Source organism: Desmodus rotundus, chromosome 7 (genome assembly GCF_022682495.2).
Source record: "Desmodus rotundus isolate HL8 chromosome 7, HLdesRot8A.1, whole genome shotgun sequence".
Lineage (NCBI taxonomy): Eukaryota > Metazoa > Chordata > Mammalia > Chiroptera > Phyllostomidae > Desmodus > Desmodus rotundus.
In genome coordinates, this window is record NC_071393.1 from 55124105 (window position 1) to 55138230 (window position 14126).

At 34.2% G+C, this 14126-nt stretch overlaps 1 protein-coding gene across 5 annotated transcripts in view; it reads right to left on the reverse strand.

The window, feature by feature from the left end:
• Window positions 1-14126, reverse strand: part of ARHGAP5 (Rho GTPase activating protein 5) — a 73091-nt gene that overhangs the window by 34652 nt on the left and 24313 nt on the right. The window lies entirely within an intron of this gene.

Below are 14126 nucleotides of genomic sequence, written 5' to 3' on the forward strand. Positions count from 1 at the left end.
CTTTGGTATAAATAACAAACCTATTCATATTTGCCATAAATATCATTACTGAATTACAAACAGGATAAAAACATACCATTTCTAATTAGAAAAGTGCAGTCAGGTGAGGATGGACAACAGGCAGAGCTTTCAAAGCCTAAAAGCAACAATCTTCATCTTTCCCATTCTTTCTGGAACAATCTCTCCTTTGGATGGATCCCCCAATGTATTCTTCTAAGTCTCTGGATAACTTGAATAATTAAACTAAGTCCTTTCTTAATTTCAATTTCAGGTTGTTCCACCTAGCAAACCTCCAGAGCTCTTTAAATCCAGTTTCTAAATCCTCATACTATCACTCTCCGGAGATTCAAATTATATACAATGTAACTAGATGTCTGGAACGCTGCCATTAGAGCACTGGAGTGTTTGCTCTGGCTCAAGAACTAATCCAACCAAATGAAGTAGTGTGGGGATCCTTACTGCTGAAATGATCCTTCCACCACCACCACCACCACCACCAAAACAGAACAATGTGCAAGGATGTGGAAATGAAGAGACTGTAGTTTCAAAGCTCAGGTAGGGATATGTTGGCTGAGTCCTCTCTTTCTCAGGAGCACTAAGGTACTTTCTATTTCTAGCCTGCAAACTACTTAGTTGCACCATTTGATTAGAAAAGTGAAAACTGAGGCAAAGATGGATTTTTTGGAGAGAGAATACAGTGGTGAAAATATTACACTTAAGTATTAATTAAAATAGGAATGCCTAGCCTATGGCAGGAACAACAGGAATGAAAAGATATAAGTATTTTAACAGTTTGCAATGCTACCTGAAGTTTTAAAAATAAGCTAGCTAGTCCTAACTGTTCCAATGAACTCTTTAGAAATACTCTTTTTAAAAATGCTCTTTAGGAAGCAATCTAAACTCGGAGATGACTTTGAAATCATCCCACTCTACCTGGGGGTTAAAGGAAAAAGAAAAGTGTAATCTTTATCTAGGAATCCCTTAAATTCTTTACTCAAATTGGGGAGTGGATACAGGGAAGCAAAATAATGTAGATTCTCTGGCAAATGCTCAAAAAATACCCCCCAAGGTCCATAAAGTTACAAGGGCAAGTTATTTAATTCTATATTTACATCAATATTCAGGGCTAGTAATTTAAGATCATGAAAGGCTAAGTGGCTTGCTTATAGCATGGAGTTTGTGGCAAACTCTAAAGGAGTATCGTATTTTTCTGACCATAAGACACACCCAGGTTTTGGAGAAGGAAAGTAGGAAAAAAATTTTTGAAGCAAAAAAAAAAAAGTGGTAAAATATTTAATAACATCCATTAAAGCAGAAATCCTGTAGGGAGCCTGGCAACCTACATTCAGACTGTAAAACACACCCCCATTTCCCTCCCAAATGTAGGGGGAGTACATCTTAGGGTCTGAAAAACACAGTAATTTACTAAGAGAACTTCCCCAATAGTAACGTTATAATTCATATATATCGGTGGGGAGAACATAAAAACTTATGTGAATTTACTAATTTTCCTACGAAATGGCACTGATAAAAGAAAATTCTATGCCAAAAAAACAGTTTTGGATTAGACATTCCTTTTCTAATGAATAAAAATGTATACAATTCCTTTTTTCTATAAGTAATAGTTCTTAAGCATCAGAATCCCTTCAGGGAGTTCTTTTAACGTATATGGATTTTAAATAACTCTCTTAATTATGATATACATCACTTTGGTTAAGAGTTGCTGATCTATAGCTATAAATTTATACTAACTCAAAATGATCTATATAATTGAAAACCTATTTCATAAATTAAACCATCTAAGACTAGATATTACAACTGCTATTAAATACCATTAAGATTCTCTGAAATGCAAGAAAAAGATGAGTATGGTTATTTAGTCATTTATATCTACAGCTGATGATCAACCATTAGTCAGAAATGGCAGCCCCCAATTAAATAATTGTGCCTGTGGGAAAACAAGATCTAATTACTGATAATCCAACTTTTGATTCATTACCACGTTCACATGTATCTTAACTTCTGCCTGAGCAAATGCCCAGTCTTTCTGGCCACTTAAGTAAATCTCAGATCTGCAAAAGCATATCCACAGTAAAATAAGCATTCCAATAACAGATAATATAAATAATATTATCAATTAAGTGTTCAGCAAATATTTAAAAACTATCATTAGTATAAGTGAACAAGACCAAGAAAAGGTAAATAAATAGCTCTTTCTGGAAATTGCTCCCCAATGTAATATCAGCCACCACAAGGTCACCTAGGCAATAATCCTCAAATAAATACTATAATCACTAACATTTACAAAAACACAATACTCAACTTCTTCATCTGTAACCAACAACCTGAAGAAATCTTAAGTAGCAAAAAGCAGTTGACAAAACTTTCGAAGAACCAATCCAGAAAATAATACAGACTTCTCTATTCTCTCAAGATGGAATTCTTGAAATAAAAGACTAAAGAAACAAGACAACAGGAGGTAAAATGTAAAGAAACTGGAGGGAAAAAAAAAACCCATTAAAGAAATGAAAACTTCTTTAGTAAAAGACTCAACATGATTGAAAAGATCAGAATAAGTGGGAAAGATCATCGGAGTTCACATTTCTCCTGTATCCTTCCTGTGCTACAAATATACAAAAAAAAAAAAAATACTCCCCTTTATTCCCAGTTTTAAAAGAATTCTCAATTCTCCTCTCCTTTTTAGCTACGTGCCCCATAACGTAACTTACTTTTGCTGACAAACTCCACAGTAGTCATCTATACTAGAAGTCTCCAATTACTCTCCTTCCATTTCCTCTTACTATGTATTCACATTAGTCTATTGCTCTCAAATGTTCTAATTAAGGTCACCAGTGATTGTTTTTCAGTTCTTATCCTACCTGACTTTCAGCAGTCACTCTTCAATGGACTTTTCGGGAGATCTCACTCGCTCTCTCCTTATTAGTCTCCTTTGCTGGTCCTCCCTCACTCATCTTTCATCTTGTAAAGTTGTGAATACCCCAGGCTTCAGTCCCTGACTGTCTTTTTATCTCAGCATCTATATTCACCCTCTTGGTAATGTCATCCATATGCTAATAATCCAAATTAATACTTCCAGTTCAGCTCTTTCTCCTGAACTCAAGACTTACTTGTAACATTCTACCTGACATCTTCACGTGAATGTCTATGAGATAGATATATTTCGTTCTTAACATGTGCAAAACTAAACTCCTGATGATTTTCTTAAAATGTGCTTTATCTGCACCCTTCTCCACCTCAGCTGCTGGCAATTTCATTTTTTCAGTTGCTCAGCAGAAATTTTTGGGAGTCATCCTTGACTCCTCTTTTCTCTTTCATTCTATTTCCAACCGTTAAGCAAATGTATCTCTGCATGCCTTGACATCCTCCTGACTTGGGACTCTTGTTTTTGAAGATTTTATTTATTTTTAAAAAGAGAGGACGGGAGGGGGAGAAACAGCAGCCGTTGTCTCTCATGTGCCAGCCTCTAGAGCACCCCTACTGAAGACCTGGCCCACAACCCAGGCATGTGCCCTGACTGGGAATCAAACCAGAAACCCTTTGATTCACAGGCCACACTCAATCCACTGAGCCACACCAGCCAGGGTGACTCAGGTCTTTTGCAGTGGCTGTTCTTTTTACCTTCTCAATGAGGTCTGTATTGACTATCCCATTAAAAACTGCAATCTTATAGCCTGTCTTCCTCTAGCTCCTGCCCAGTATTACTGATCCCTCTTACATTGCTTTCTCTGCCTACATTATATAATTTACTCATGTAGTTACTTTATTTAGTGTCTCCCTGATAGAATTTAAGCTTCATACAAAGGCAGGAAAATTTATCTGCTTTGTTCATCAACATACTCCAAAGATCAAGAAAAAAAGTAGAAATATATCTGAGGTATCTTCTATAATAATAATATGTAGATTGATCTCACCATGTACTAAGAAAGATAAACAACAAATAGATGTGAACCATTAAGTTACAGGCATCATGCTGGACTCAGTAAGCTTCAAAGATTTTAAATGCATCCAGGCAGAAGAAAACAATGGCCAATAGTGGAGGGAAAATACCAGGCTAGCCTCAAAGTTCTCAGGAAAATTGGGGCGGAAGACTCAGGAATGTTCTTGAAAAATGATGTGTCAGGAATTCTTTACTTAGCAGTATTTCACTCAGATGTTCATAACAAGCAATTACAGATTTTTTAAAGTTCTGAAATATGTAAATGTTAGTATTTAAAATACAGTACTCTCGAACTCCTGAAAAATCTTAAACACATGATGAAATACTGTCAATAAAAAACTGTATTATAGTTAAACATAAAACGAAGTTACAATGGTATACTGTTAAATATTGTAGAATATAATCTACATTTTATGGGTAAAGCTACAAAATATAAAAATAATTCGATAACAGACCAGAACCAAAAGTCTCAACCTACTCTAAAGGATGGAGAGGGAAATGTAAGATATAATGTAATTATACTAATGGATTATAGAGTATCATGATGTATGTACTAGGAGAGTAAGGATGATAAACTGAAATGAGTTCAACATAAATTTAAAAATAAAAATAAGGAACACACAAACTAATAGTTTATTCTTTTTTCTTTTGCTACTAACGAATAAAAATAGAAAACAAAAAAGTGAAAATGGTCAAAAGAAATATAAGTGGAATATCAGCTACAAAAGATTCTCAGACTTGGCATAAAACTAAACCTGACTAACCACATGTCAAAACAAAAGAGATTCCCAATGTTGAAAATAAAAGGATAGGAAAAGTAATGATTTCTTGTTTTTAAAAGAGCTATGTTAACAATGGAGAGGTCTTCAAGGCAAAAAGCTTTCAACTATACAACTAACCCCTATTCCCTATCCCTTTTCTCCTATAGCATAAATTTGTCCCTCTCCTGGGTCATTCTTATGAACGTGTAAATACTCTCTAATAACTCTCCTTTTTAAAAACATGAAAACCCTCCTTTGATCTCACACTGACCTCCAGTTTTGCCCTCAATTCTTGCTCTCTTTCACAGCAAAACTTCCTGAAAATGTTGTCTACATTTATTCCTATTTTTTACATTCCATTCATTCTTCAACCTATTTCCATCTAGTTCTCTTCCATTCCACTGATCTGCTTGTCAAGATCAGGTACTTCTTTCTGCCGTATCAAATCAAAAGATAAGTTTTCTCTTCATCCTTCTTGAGTTCTCAGCAACATTCTTTCTTGACTACTTCCTTCTTAAACACTTGCTCTCCTGGCTCCCATGTCACTACTCTTCATTAGTTTTTCCTTTCTCACCAGGACTCCCTTTTGTTTCATCTGCCAACAACTCTTCTTGGTCTACTGAAACTTAGTTCTGATCCCTCTCTTCTTATTTAGCTGTACTCTTCCCTTACATGAATTTATCTAATCCTATAGCTTTATTTTTAAAATTTTATTAAATTTATTGTGGTGACACTGGTTAATAAAATCATATAGACTTCAAGTATACACTGCACTGTGTGTTCAGCACCCAAAACCAAGTCTCCTTCTGTTACCATATGTGTATTTGACCGACTTTACCCTTTTCCATCCCCAGCCCTCCTTTTCCTCTGGTACCCACCATACTGTTGTCTTTGTCTATGAGTTTTTGTTTGTGTTAATATTTGTTGCTTTCAGTTTTATATACCACATATGAGTGAAATCATGTGGTTCTTGGCTTTTTCCACCTAACTTATTTTGCTTAGCATGATATCCTCAAGATCATATTGTCACAAATGGCAGTATTTCATCTTTCCTGATAGCTGAGTAGTATTCTACTGTATGTATGTACCACATCTTCTTTGTCCAATCACCTATTGAAGGACACTGGAAAGTCACATGCAAATGAGTGAAACTAGATGGCTATTTGTAACTATACCTAAAATTAACTCAAAATAATAAAATACATACAAGAAAACATAAGTACTAAACTTATAAACCTTGGTCTTAGAATTTTATTTATGACTTTGACTTCAAAGGCAAGGGAAGTGCAAGCAAAAATAAATGAATGGGACTATATCAAACTAAAAAGCTTTTGTACAGAAGAAACCATCATCAAAATAAAAATGATATCAACCATATGGGAGAAGATACTTGCAAACACGTCTGATAAGGGGTTAATAACTAAAATACATAAAGAACCCATAAACCCAACAATGACAAAAACCAAACAATCCAATTACAAAATGGGCAGAGGACCTGAACAGACACTTTTTCCAAGAAGACATACAAATGGCCAGCAAATACATGAAAAGATGCTCAAGTTCACTAGCTATTAGGGAAATGTAAATAAAAACCACAATGAGATACTACCTCGCATTTGTTAGAATGGCTATTATTAACAATACAAGTAATAATAAGTGTTGGGGAGGTTGCAGAGAAAAAGGAACCCTCATATACTGCTGGCAGGAATGTAATAGGAATATAAACTGGTATAGTCACTACGGAAATGAGCAGGGAGGTTCCTCAAAAAATTAGAAATAAAGTTACCATATGACCCAGCAATCCCTCTTCTAGGTATCTACCCCCAAAATTTGAAAACACTTATTTATAAAGATATATGTACCTCTATGTTCATTGCAGCCTTAATCTCATAGATTTAAATCCTTTTACATCCTGATAACTCTTCCTCTGAGTACGAGATTCATAACCTTTTATAGTTCCACTGGGATGTCAACATATTTTTAAATGTAACATAAAAGGTACAAAACAACCCTGACCTGGTAGCTCAGTTGGTTAGAGCGTCATCCCCATACACCAAGGCTATGTGTTCAATTTCCGGTCAGGGTACACATAGGAAGCAACCGATGAGTGAATAAATAAGTAGAAAAAAATCAATGTTTCTGTTTCCAACCCTCCCTTATCCCCTCTCTCTAAATAATAAACAAACAGACAAATAAATTTAATGGAAGAAAAGGGTACAAAACAGATATCTTGATTCAATCTGACCTTAAACCCTTCACCCATAGTCATCACTATCTCAGTAAACCCACCAAGTTGCTTAAACCATAAATCTACAACAGTCAACCTTATTTTCCCTTTTCCTTTCCTCTCCACAACAAATACGTAAGCCCTGTTGGTAAATACTATCTAGAATATGTATACTTTTCCCATTTTTGCTACCTGTACCTGACACAATATCTAGCATATGGTAGATGTTCTCAGTAAATACTGACAGAAACAAACAAAATTTTAAACAGGAACCGGAGAAAGCCTTTACCATATAAGATTTGTTAATAAATATACAAAGTATTGTTGGTTTACTTATCATTTTCTGCAAACAGTTTCATTATATCTAACTCTTCGTTCCTATGGGAGTCACTGTGTAGGTGTGCCTAAACTTAAACATCTGAACTAAAAAAATCAGGACTCATTCAAAATAATGATTATTACAAAATTACACGAAGAATAAAACAGCCAACTCTGTGAGTTCATTTGGATATGAAGTGATACTTTCAACAGTGTAAGAAATGAGCAATTATGTGCATTGTGCTAGGTATTGTGCAGGATACAATAATCAGTGGAAGTAAAGTTAAACACCCTCAAGAAATAGATAATCTATTTATGAAGAGTAAACATCTCACTACGAGTCATTTAATTAGTAGCACATATACAACAGTATATGATTAAGTGTCAAAATAATTAGGTGTAAGGCTTAAAGCCAGACTTCAAAAGGAGAGATAAGGTCAAGGACATTTCAGGAATTTAGAGAGAATCTATCTATAGGTCACTTACTCATCTAAACATTTGAGTGCCTACCATATGTCAGCGTAAGCACTCAGAAATTACTAGAAACTATCAAAACTATCATTTATTTATTTATTGCTTAGTATATATTAGGTACTTGGTAATAGTATACGTATAATTTAATCATCACAAGTGCTCTGAAATAGCTACAATTTTGCATCTATTTCAACACACCTGAAACTAAAAAATATATATAGGAATGCATAATGAGGTTAGAAAAGTAGGCAAGAACCACAATGCAAATGGCTTTAGGTCTCTAACTAAGGAATCTGAACTTGATACAGAGGCTACAAGTATTATTTTATAGGGAGAAAGATTAGGCATGTCCATTAACAGTGTCGCCTGCTAGAAAGCAACATAAAAGTATAGTTTCAAACAAGGGTTAACAGGAGACACAGAAGCTTAATTGAAAAGTCACTACTGTACCACCAATGCTGGTGAGGACACTGAGAAACTGGATCCACTATACATTAATTGCAGGAATTTAAACTAGTACACCCACTCTAGAAAAGTTTCTTATAAGACTAAGTATGAAATTACCATACGACCCAGCAACTGCGCTTAGGCATTTATCCCAGAGAAATGAAAAGTTGTATTTACATAAAAATCTGTACTTGACCGTTTATAGCAACTTTATTCATACTATAGGGCATACTGATGTCCTTCAACAGGTTAAAAAAAAACTGTGCTATATTCATACGTGGAATATTACTTAGCAATAAAGAGACAAACTATTGATTTATGCAACAACTTATCTGAATCTCAATGGAACTATACTGAAGGAAAAAAAAAATCAACCCCAGAAAACTACATACTCTATGATCCCATTTATAGAACATTCTGAAACTGGCAAAATTATAAAATGACAAAAAGGAAAACCAATTAGGGGTTGCCAGGGATTACGTATGGAAAGGAATGAGAAGGGAAGGTATGGATGGATATAAAAGGGAAACAGGAAAGATCTGTTGGTGACAGAATTGTTTTGTATCTTGACTGTGACAGTAGATACACAGACCTACATGTGAAAAACTACACAGAACTAAATACAAACACACTAATGAGTGCAAGTAAAACTGGGGAAATCTAAGTAAGATCTGTGGATCACATTAATGTCAATACCCTTATAATATTGCACTATAATTTTAGAAGGTGTCATTACCTTTGTGGGAAACTGGGCAAAGGGTACATGGAATCTCTGCATTGTCTTACAATGGCATGTCAATCTACAAATTACTTCAAATTAAAATGATTTTTTAAAAAAGTCATTGCAATAATCTAAGAAGTGATGGCAACCTCAAGTGACAATGAGGTTGCCACCTGTGACAATAAAATGAAAACATTTTACAGTGGAATACAGATCAGCTAAGTAGGACATAGAGCAATAGCATGTAGCTTTGGCCCACAGTAGTTCCTTCCTGAAAATATATCTCTACCCAATCATGGTGAGGATAGGGAAGTAAAATCTATGACCTGTGAAGGAAAAACCTCCTTTCCTAACAAGCAGGTACAAACATGCCTTGTATGAGTGACTTCTAAAACTACACAGGAATTTCATTAAAGACTACATTCTATATACAGAATGTCTCAAGTTCAGTATTACTGACATTTTGGGTTGTATAATCATTTGTTGTGGACTGTTATAGAAGGTGTAGCAGCATCCCTGTCCTCCACCCAATACATACCACTAGCAACTCCCCATCCGAGTTTTAAAAGCCCAAAATATCTCCAAGATGTCTTCTCAGATAATCCCTGGAGGGCAAAGCTGACCCTGGTTGAGACTCTGGTTGAGAACCACTGTGCTAAGTTAATAAAAACAAAAACTAAGAAACCCAAGTTTGGGAGATGGCCACAGATATATTTTGGAAGTCTCAAAATTTTAACTTTAAATTAAGTCAATACTTGATGATAATCATAATTGCCCTCAAAAGGATTACAGTGCAGTAAGAAAAACAAAACATTAAACTACAAAGTGATAAAACTACACCTGCTTACTTTAGGTGGGACAAATCAACTATTACACCATAGCATAACATATCAATATAAGAAAGAAGCCTCTAGTGGGAGCCAGGATTCCATAAAGGTTTACTTAACCCCCCTTTTAAAGTCTATGAAGGCTATAGGTGCTGGATGAGAATCAAACACACTTCAAAAATCAGAGATGTTGTGAAGGCTCTTTCACACCCTTTAAGCTAACAGAGGTGAAAAGAGTGAAGAGAAATAACTATGGGTAAATAAATCTGGTGTGGATTCTTGTATACATTAACAGACAAATGGTTCTAGCATTAATTAATCTCCGAGACAGCATGTTCCCATTAAGCATTTCAACATATACCATCTAACTAGCAAGTATTTTATGAATGCCATTAACAACTTCACAAACAAAAAAATAAACCTCAAGTCATCTGGAGAGGGTCCAAGCAAAAACACCTAGCTATTCAAGTGAATAATGGATGGATTTCTTCCCAACTTCCCAAATATATATTTTAAAAGTACATTCAAACTAAAGTAAGTTTTATATTATACCCAGCATTTGATTCTTAAAACCATTCTTGCTCCCTCTGCTTCCCATCTCGGTTGTTACTTTCTGTTACTCTAATGCTTGCCAATCAAAACATCAGTAAAGAATGAAGAAAAATTTCAGTTGTCTTCCTCCTCCCTAACATCAACAGAGGTTCTTAAGTTAGTTCACAGCTTGGGCAAATATATTAAACCCTTAAAACTCCAATAAAATTTTGTGCATGTGCATTTTTCCAGGGAAAATACCTAAATCTGTCCTCAGATTTTTAAAGGCTAAGAACAATTTCAAAAAAGCTCAAAACATATTACTTTATACAAAGTATGGAAGGTGCCTTTCTATTTGGACAAAGTAAGATAAAAGTCACAAGATCACTTTGGTCACGCCCTTTTATTTTGCTCTAAGAATTGGAAACATCAAAAATTACTGCTTTAAAAAGCAATTCTCTACTGGGGCTTCTCTTTACAGTCACACAAATTAAGTCCTATTTACATGGATTCTTTCACAACATCAGTTGAAATGACAAGAAAACACAAAACTAGAAATCTTAAAACTATACCAATTGTAAAAATAACTCTAACTGGATTGAGTGGGACAATATGTAGTATACCAAATATTGAAGGACGTACCAGCTGACCACCCTATAAACTTACCTGTAAGTCTTCAATAGTAACAATTGTTCATTGATATAAAATTATAATAAGAACGCAAGAACACATCATTTTCAACCTTTTTCATCTCATGGCACACATAAACCAATTACTAAGTTCTGCGGTATACCAAAAACTACATTTTTGCCAATCTGATAAAAAAAAAATAGGTATAATTTTGATTCATTCATACCAGACAGCTATATCGGCTGTTATACAGGCTGCTGTCATTTTTTTAATATAACAATCTAAGTGAAAAGAGGTCAGTGCCCTTGACTAAACAGTCAGGTATTGCACGTTTTAAAAATTCTGATGGCACAGCAGTGTGCCTCTTGTGACATACCAATTGAAAATTGCTGCTGTTATAGAAGTGTCTCCTTAATATGTGAACTAAATATATTCTAAGAATTAATATGCTGCAGAATAAGAGTAATTTTAATAATTTGTGCTATGTCGGTTTTTGCTAAATATTCAATGTGCTGTAAAAACTAAGAAAAAAAATTAAAGTTTGAACAGAAAGCCAAACTTAAGAAATTTACACTTGCTTTTAAATTAGTGAAAAAAAGCATACCACTGACACAATCATTTAAATTAAGTCTCAACAGAACACATGAATCAAAAATATACTTTAAAAATTGACCACTTAGTCACATTTCAATCAGAATTTGAAAAGTAAAAAATCATGGTCAGACAGCACAGAAGAAATAGCCAACAGTAAAATATTGGCAGAAATACTCATATTATATATCTACACATATAATTCCATAAATTATTGTAGCCAGCACCAGAAATACTGCCAAAGAAACCAATTTCAAGTTGATGAGAAATTTTAGAAACACCATAGAACTAATCAGACCAATTTAGCTAATTAGCCAGTAAGAAATAGAAATGGTTTAAAAACACCCCACTAAATGCTGACCAAATGCAATGAAAAAGAACCAGAAGTTCAGCTAACCTTGCTAAAAGTATTTTTTTAAATGTTTAATTTTCAACAAAATAAATTTTACTAGACCGAGTTCCTTGAGAGCAGAATTGGTAACTTAAGTCACTCTTGCATCCTTAGCTTCAGACAGTGTTTAGCACAGTGGGCTTTCAGTAAGATGATTGTTGAATATAAAATCAGAGTTTCCTTGAATCAAAATGAATTCTAATTATTAAACAAACACATAAACCATTCTTTTATTACCACTACAAAAACAAAGCTATATACTTATATTGACTTAAACTGATCACAATACAATATACTGTGCTAGGCCATGGAGATCAATTATAAACAAGATATAAATGTTGCCTGTAGTAGACACTGTGGTTTTCATCCTTTAGAAATTTCTTCCTAATTTGGGGAAAGCCAGCTTCACCCAGAGGCCCAAGGATAAAGGCTTGGGCCTACATTCAACAGCATAATTCTATTCCTCTGGCCAGAATTTACTGGTTAGGAATGGATGGATACAGGATCCAACCCAAAGCAAAGACGCTGGCAAAGATGCTGGATGAGGGGTCTGGGAAAGCAGCTTTCTCATTCCTCTGAACATACATCCTTTACAAAAGTTACCCTCACGAGAGATCTCTCCCCTAAAGGAATTGTCTGCAGGTGTTGCATATAACAGAGATCCTGTATCAACTACCAAGAAATCTAACCAAGGTATTCCCAAAGAATAAGTTTTAAAAAATCCAAAACTTTCAAACAGCTTAAGATTTTGTAAAAGGACCTTGCCGATTAAGCAAGTGCAAGCCTATCCTTATCTGTATTGGATCTGTAAGTATTGCTCTTTCTACACAAAATATACAATTTTTATTTAGCCTTAATTGTAATTTTTTCAAGAACCTAGTTTCTTGAAAATGACTGTCAAGAGGTTAAGTGATATACACTAAAAATGAAAAGTACTTACCCAACTTATACATTTTGATACAAAAGCTCAATATTGACATGTTTTCATATAGTTCATTGCTTTTATAACTAAATGAACAATTTATGGACTGAGAAAAAATTCTGGCCACCACTGTTGGGTTAACAGTGTTTTTAAAGGCATTGTATTTAATAAATACTTAGGTTCTGGCAGGCAGAAGTCAAATAATTCTAAACCTAAGATTTTACTACATTCTAAATGACCTACCAAATTAGTAACATGGTATCAATTCACTATTTACTAAAATTAATATCTTGTGACTCAATATATACATATAGATATCTATTCAGTATTTATTTTAAAGAAAATATGCCTATTTTAGTATTCATTCCCAAACAGGCTCCAAACCCTATTACAATAGCTAAAGCAGCAGAGTTTTCTAATACACTACCTGACAGTGGGGTTTAGCAACAAGGGAGCAGTAAAATACAAAGAAAATAATATAGACTGGAAAGAACATTTGAGACTAAATCAGGAATTGGTAGTTGCTAATATAAGAGTATGAAAAAACTGAGGACCTAGAAACAAGACAGGCAAACAATTTAAAAAGCTGAAAATGAAAATCATCAGAATATCAACTTAACTCTAATGCACCATGAATCATCAAGGATTTTACTATTAACTATCTATCTGAATCAAGCTGACAGCACTCAAAACAGATACTGAAGAAAAAACAAACCAGCTTTTTAAACATAGGTATAACTAACTTCATTGAATAGATGTGTTTAAACACTGGCAATTTTATCAATATATCCAAAATTTTTATCATTCAGTCTATTCTCTTAAAGCACTAATTTCAAACAGCAGGTTATAAAATTAATTTGGTAGGTCACAACCAGCACTCCCCTGCACCAGTGTAACAGAATAGAAAATCAAAATAACGTACACAGCAGAGATTAAGTATTGTTTTGTGAGATTTAATCTATTATAGAAGTATTTCCGTGTATAAATAAGTTGTAATTTAAAATGTCTTAGAAGTTTTCTTTTCATAACTAATACTAAACTCACTTTGGACTACAGAATGAAAGGCCATCAAGCACAAGACCTCTGGCAGGAATAACAACTAAGCCGTTGAAGAGAAACAATCTCTGAGCCTTCCTTAGATGCCAACCAATGCCCAGAAATTGTGATTTTCTATGTCTGAGAAAAAATTCCTCGACTATGGCTCTCAACTTAAAATAATGGAGATGTATAATGAAGATATCATTTTTCTCTTAAGAGAAAAAAAAGCTAAGAAGTGCTTAAGCTCAGGATCAGAAATCATAGAATTATTTAATTTTAAAAATGAGTCA